This window comes from Hylobates moloch, unplaced genomic scaffold (assembly GCF_009828535.3).
Source record: "Hylobates moloch isolate HMO894 unplaced genomic scaffold, HMol_V3 SCAFFOLD_21, whole genome shotgun sequence".
Lineage (NCBI taxonomy): Eukaryota > Metazoa > Chordata > Mammalia > Primates > Hylobatidae > Hylobates > Hylobates moloch.
Genome location: NW_026652296.1, coordinates 49,941,587 through 49,949,156, shown reverse-complemented (window position 1 = coordinate 49,949,156; position 7,570 = coordinate 49,941,587). Strand labels below are relative to the sequence as shown.

The following is a 7,570-nucleotide window of genomic DNA, read 5'->3' as shown; positions in this document are numbered from 1 at the left end:
GTCATACTTCCTAGTTTGTGTCATTGCAGTTTACTAACATATGCCCATGTCCCAGTCATGCCCTACACCTTGTTCCATTTTCCCTTTAAGTCTCTTATTGAACATCTCCTGGTTGGGGATGCCATGCCTGATTCTTTCAGACATAGCCAATGCATTCATATCCTCCTGTAAACGTTGATGCCCCTTTAGATCTTTGTTTGTGTGTGTGTCTGTGTGTGTCTGTGTGTGTTTGTGTGTGTGTCTGTGTGTGTGTTTGTGTGTGTCTGTGTGTGTGTTTGTGTGTCTGTGTGTGTTTGTGTGTGTGTGTCTGTGTGTGTGTCTGTGTGTGTCTGTGTGTGTGCGTCTGTGTGTGTCTGTGTGTGTGTCAGTGTGTGTCTGTGTGTGTGTGTCTGCGTCTGTCTGTGTGTGTGTCTGTGTGTGTGTCTGTGTGTGTCTGTGTGTGTGTGCGTGTGCGTGTGCACGTGTGCGTGTGTGTGCGCGCGCGCGTGTGTGTGTGTGGATGAGAAAATAACTACTTCATTTTGGTGAATGGGAAGATGTCCACAGTCAGAACTTCTGAAATTGTTTCTTGGTGTTGGACACCTTAGTGACCTTGAGCGTGTTGAAGTGTACAGTCTTGCTCAGAGGCTGGCACTCACCCCCTGTGACAATGTCACCGATCTGGATGTCCCTGAGCGGGAGAATAGGTACACAGGCATATTCTCATGGCACTTCTCAATGCAATTATACTTGGACATGTAGTGCAGATAGTCCGGGCAGATGACAATGGTTCTCGACTCTTCGTTTTGTTCACCATGCCAAACAGAATCCTCTCTCAAATGGAGATGTTACCAGCGAAGGGAAATCTCTTGTCAGTCTAGGTGCCCTCAGTGTCCTTTTTGGGTGTCTTGAAGCCCAGACCAATGTTCTTGTATTACCACGGGAGCTTCTCCTTCCCAGTTTCTCTCAGCAGGACTTTTTTTGTTTTGAAAGATGGTTGGCTGTTTTTGATCGCCTCACTCTGTCTTAATGTCTGCTATCTTTTCGGCTACCTGAATAAAAAGCCCACTTTGGATCATTGTTTTGTAGACATCCTTGAATCATCAAATAGGCCATGAGTTCTTTGAGTAAAGGGGTTGAGTTTTATTCATCTCCATAATTCCAGAATCCACCAGACTGCAGGACTCAGTGCTTGGTAAACACTGAAGGAAAACTTGGCTCTGTTGATCAAAGCTCTCCTTGTTTATATTTTAATCAGATTTTTTGAAAGGGTCTCAAAGAATGGTTAAACTCTACTAAGTATAGTGTCCCTTGGCTTATGTAGCTTTTGAAAGTCATATATTCATCAGCTCTTACCTTATTTCCTCCCCACCACCATCTTAACCTATGCAATTGGTAAGGCCACAGACCCCTAGCATGAGGCCCTGTTTTTCCCACAGCAATGAGATTTAGGAAATCATTCGAACTTCTCTGCCTGGTGGGGTTTGTGTTGATGCTGCTGTGTTGCAGTGAATAGGCTAATAGGGTCCTCTTTTCAGAAATTGTACAAAGCTGTGATAAATTTGATTTTCATTATGATCTGATGGCACGATCAAGTAGCAGTTTTCAGCTTACTGATTGCAACATGAGAGGACCACATTCATTTCCTTCAGTAAATGTTCACCAGGAATCTCTGCAAAGATGCAATGGAAGACTGAGACATAAGGAGAATTCCCCTGAGAAATGTTAATAGAAGTTAACTTACTTGATTACATTGCATACTCACTTTTTGCAAAGCTACAATTATGGATGAGGCAAAGTCTTCACCCACTGGACTCATAACAGATTACATACATGCTGGAGTTAGAAAGAAGACGAGCGAGACAGCCTAAGGAATAAAGCTACAAGAGAAATGGTCCTCTAAGCGAGGGACCACGATCGAGGTGTGAACTCACAAGAGAAAATAAATCATTGACTCATCTCCTCATGCTCCTTAACAGCTACTGGCAAGTTGGTTATTAAATGAACCTTGATAACTTTGGAAAACTAGTCAAGTACCAAGCAAGACACAATTTGTGATTCTTGGCATGGCTTGTATTACTGGCTCCCTGTGCCTGGGACGGTATTGAAAGGAGAAGTATCTATAAACAGAATGAATAATGTGCAGCCATAATATATTCTTTGTTTATTTTTACATCAAATGTTTGGAATGTTGGCACTATTAAGAAACTCATTTAATTTTGGTTCCCTTTTGAACCTGTGATGTTATAATGCAAGCCCCCGAAATGAGCCATATTCCTAGTGATAAAAATTGGGTGCTGGTCCCATAATTATACCAATGTTGGTTTTGATAAGTCTCTTTTAATTAACAGAATCTTTGAAGTTTGCTGGCAATTTTTATTTTATGAAAAGGCCAGCAATAATAACAGAAAGGAACCCGTTTAAAATTGTCCACCTGGTCTACTTCTTAAAGCTTTTCATCTTTGGATTGATTTGCACATCACGACCAATTATGGAGGTGGGAAGATTCTATTATACTCATTTTGCAGATGAGGAAATTTTAACTGGGAGCTTTGGGGACTTGCCTAAGCAGGTGAGAATGACTCTCACACCGAGACTCCTGGAGACATCCCGCTCCCCGATAATCACAGTGGTTCAGTTCTCAGAACACAGGCTTTCCTTACCTCGCCACTATTGACACTTGGAGCCAGATAATTCCTGGTTGTGAGGGTCTGTCCTGTGTGTTGTAGGATGTTTGGCAACATCTTTCCTTTGCCTACAAGGTGCCAGTAGCAATCCCCCTAGTTATAGCTCCAAACATTGCCTAAAATCTCCAGGAGGACAAAATCATCCGATTGAAAACCACTTGACTAATGGAATCAGGCTCCATGACAAATGGCTTCTCCTGTTTACCTGGTTTACTTTTTCCTGTCTGCATGCCAGCAGGGGCCTCAATTTTGTGTGTGTGTGTGACAAATTATAAAAAGCTACAGTGAATTTGCCTTGCACTACGTCCTGACAGCATAATCAAATTACAGTTTTCAAGCTACTGCCTGCACAGCAAGAAGACAAAGTATGTGAGGACAGGAGCCACATTTTTTTTCCTTTAATAAATCTTTGTTCAGTGAATGCAAAAGTGGATTGCTGCTGCTAACCATGAGCCAAGCAGGTTACAGACTCTACACACATTATACAGTTTCACTCCCCAACCACCTATGCGTTACATATTAAAAGGCCCGTTTCTGAAAGGCAGAGTGTAGAGGATTTGCAGGGCAGTGAAAAGGTATCCATAATCAGTGATCTATGGCCAAACCTTAACAGGAAGTCACATGGCCAAGGAGAACACGGTTTGTGGAGTTCCAGCTCCACCCTCAAAGCAGAGCATGGAAGGGTAAGTTTCCAGCTCAGAGACAATTGCTTCATATTGAGCACAATTTCTTGTACTTTCTTCCAGAGTATATGGGTATTTTATTTTCTTATATTTATTTGTTTGTTTGTTTTAATGTCACACTATTCCCTCTTTGTCTTTCGTTGGTATTTTAAAGACTTTTCTAAATCAACCCAAATCTACTTCTTTTCTTTGTTGCAGTTTATTCCATTATCTGGATAAACAGCTCCATAAGTGAGCACCTGGCAGCTGCTGCTTCTCCTTTTCGCTCTCCTTCCCCTTCTCTTCCTTTTTTTTTTTTTTTCACTCTTTTGCTCTCTCATTCTCCTTCTCTTTCTCCACTGTCATGCTTTTGCATATATGAAAGTATAATTTAAAAAATCTAGAGCAATTTGGTGGGACGAAGGGCACATGTTTTAATTTTCAAAGACATCGCCAAAAAATATTATAGCAATTTATTTTTATCTTTAATGTTTGAATGTATTTTTTATCACAATCTTACAAACATGGTATAAAAAATATGCTTAAAATATGTTCTTCATTTTTAAGGTAGGAAATTATGTCACATTGCTATTTTATTTTGGATTTTAAAATTTTGTATAATATTCAACATTGGTTCATTTATTGTAAATCTTTGCATTCTTTTTCTTGTTTAAATCCTTGCTCACTTTTTCTTATTGATTTATAAAACCTTTTTACAAATTGAGGGCATTTGTAATACGTATTATGAATATTTCCCTTGCTTGTTATCACCTCTCTTCTGACTTTGTTCTTTAGATATAATGTTTTTTTCGTTAGTGATACGTTTGGACATCCCCTCCAACTCTCATGTTGATTGGTAATCCCCAGTGTTGGAGGTGGGGCCTGGTAGGAGGTGGTTGGATCATGGAAGTGTATTTCACATGAATGGTTTAGTACCATTGCCTTGGTGCTGTCCTTGTGACAGTGAGTGAATTCTTGTAAGATCTGATTGTTTAAAAGGGTGTGGCATCTTCTCCTTGTTCTCTCTTGCTCCTGTTCTCACCAAATAATGTGCCTGCTCCTATCTTGCCTTCTACCATGAGTAAAAGCTCCCTGAGGCCTCCCCAGATGCAGAGCAGATGCCAGCACCATGCTTCCTGTAGAGCTTGCAGAACTCTGAGCCAATTAAACCTCTTTTCTTTATCAATTACCCAGTCTCAGATATTTCTTTATAGGGATGCAAGAATAGCCTAAAACAATTAGAAAGTGTTTTACATTTCTCATTACAAATTATGTTACACATTACCAAGGTTCTTTTCTAGAACTTTATGTTTAATTACATTAAAGAGTAATTTAATGTGCAATTTATATTGAGATAAAGAATAAGATCCAACTTTAAATTATTTTGAGAAGACAAACCAGGTTTTCCTTAAACAATACATTACTGATTTCAAATGTTGCCTTTGATATATGTTCAACTCCTGTGTGCATTTTGCATAATTTCTGAACTCTATTATGTTCTATTGATCAGAACATGTTATTGCCAGGATGTCATTTTAAAAAAAATGAATGAGTTACTAGGGGATTTTTTTTTAATGCTGATTTGGATCCAAAACCAAATGGAAAATTTTAGGAGTTTCCTCCAGTGGACTTTTTAGAAGTGATCTTTTAAAATTTAACTTCAATAGAAATGTGTTGATTTTTCTTATAGATCTTTCACTTACTGCTTTGAAGTTTTCTCTTTGTGTAGAACATTGTCTCTGTCTAGTGGGGTTGTCAGATGGTTTACACCATCTTCATTTGTTCCCTTAAGAAACTTTTTTTTTGAGCTACTACTATATCTAGGGCATTGTTCTAAATGCTAGGGATACAGCAGTGAACAATTCAGAATAGGTCTTTACAGTGATATTGTAGTGGGTGGAGACAGGCCCTGATTTTTTAAAATAACATAATTCAGATGTATCAAGGGCTATGATATAAATAATCAGAGCCACAACATAGAGAATAATTGAGGTGGGGCCAGGTGAGATAAAGTGTCAGACAGTGAACTCTCTGAGGAGGTAATGTCTCGGTTTGATGTCTGACAGCTATAAAGGGAGTTGTCATGTTTCTGTTCTTCGGTGCAACGTCCAGGACTGTGCTTGCCATATACTGTTTCTTGACAGATATTTGCTGAATGAACCAATCAATCAATGATGGCTGGAGGTTCTGGCCTTGGCTGTGGGAAGCACTTCATGTTGCCTTTAAGCTTCTATTATGACAAGCTGTTTAGACAAGTTAAGTGGTAGGTTTTTACTTTGGGGAGGAAAGAGATTTTTCTTCAGTCTTTATTCATTACTTATTGCAAAAGGGATTTTGCAATGACTGATTTCAACATTTCTCCCTGGGCTTCCAAACCACCCTGGTCCTTAGCAAGCCCAAGCAAGTTTCCAAACACAGGGTTTTTCCTTCAAGCCCGACCTCCCAATCTGCCATGAGAGAGCTTTGCATATGCACACCTGTGTGGGACACAGCATGGAAGTGAGAAGGAAGTTGAAAACAAGCCCAGAGGACCTAGGTGATATGTTTTCAGAATGTTGCCTCTCCCAAAATATTTCCTGTGGATCAAAATGTCTTGCTTAGACATGGTATCTGTGGCTCCATTTGCAGTGGATTATACACCAGCCCCATCTTGTGCTTCTCTAAAAATCTTTCCACTGTATAATTTTCAAACCAAAGAAATTCAGACTAGCTTAAGACACTTTCTTTTCATTGATGACTTGAGTAACAAAATATGAAATGAAAAATCAGAATGGATGAAAAGGTGAATGTTTGTATCTTCCATCGATTGCTTCATCTACTGTCTTTTTGTTGAGGGGATTTGTTTTTAAGATTGAAAGCCATTGGCTTATTTTTTTTTTTTTTGTGCTATAGTTTCTCTTCATGATTATTGATCTCTATTAGCATGATAATTATGAATACTTGATAAATTTCTTTCTTTGATCTGGCCTACTTGTCACTCAACAGTCTTTTAAACTCTAGATTCTTTCTTTCATTCTTGACATTTGCCATTGTCCTCCACCCTGAATGCCTCCCTGCTGTTCTCAAAAGCTGCCTAGAATCATTGAGAGAGTATATTGCAGTATCAAGTACCATGGCTTCAGGCTGTGCCGCAGCTGCCCGCTTTCTGAAAGCTCCCTTTATTCTTTGCAACTGCACTTATCGAATTCCGCCTAACAAATGTCAGCTTTTTTCCCCTTACCTTTCATGCAAAACACACACACACACACACACAGTGTAGTAAATCCTTACCTGTGCACAGTGTACATTTATACACCTTGTAATTGCCTTTCTCTCTTGGTTTTAGTCCTTTGCCCTTTTATTCTTTCCTTTTGTACTCTGGCTTCCTCAGCTCTAGTATTCCCAGCCTTGAAATCCAAATTGCAAATGCAGAAAACATGCCCACCCATTTAGGACAAACTGAATGACTCCAATTGTAGAGGGTAGCACCGCGTCTGGTGGTACAGCTCACTAAAAGCACTCATTGCCTGGTTCATAAGAAAGTAGCAGGTCTTGTATTCAAGACTAAGAATCTGTGAACTTCAGAGCACACTGTGGAGCTTCATGGAGATGTGCAATAAATTAACATATTGTAGTATATCTATATATGAACTATATATATAGTATAGCATATTTGTGGTAATATGTAGTATTTTTCCACCAGCCACCATATGCACCCACATGAAAAAAGCTGGGAAGTTTGTCAACTGAGTGTATGATTCTCTGCTGCTCCTCCGATATTCTCTTTGCCAGTTTTAAGTAACAGCAGTTATTAGGACCAGCCATGTTTTGCTGCATAGAATTAACACTTGATGAGAGTGGCCTTGAGAAAGTCAATTAAGGCAGATGTAAATATTATCCTGCCTCTATTGAGTTGAAAATCGGAGCTAAAAGAGCTCTTCACTTAACTGCAGGCCATTAGGCAAGAATTAAGCCTTTCCTTATAAGGAAACTGTGGAGTTATTCTGAAGTCATATTTGTTGTTTCATAGAACAATTCAAATGACCATTAAATTCTTACAGAGCTATGAGCACCAAGGCCCCCTGAGGAATGTGAATGGGCCTTTTTTCCCCAAACCTCAGGGATTCTAGGAGCTGAATAGGACTTTAGAGACAGGACTGGATAGGGAATTCCTAAGGGCTTTTCTTAAGCCAATATTCCATGACTCTCTGACCTAACCCTTTGCTACTCAAAGAGTATAGTAGTCCATACACCAGGAACATC

The 7,570-nt window shown here is 39.5% G+C and overlaps 1 pseudogene; it reads right to left on the bottom strand.

The window, feature by feature from the left end:
- Positions 1–546: 546 nt before the first annotated feature.
- Positions 547–2,723, bottom strand: LOC131380647 (small ribosomal subunit protein uS17-like; annotated as a pseudogene).
- Between the last annotated feature and the right edge of the window lie 4,847 nt (positions 2,724–7,570).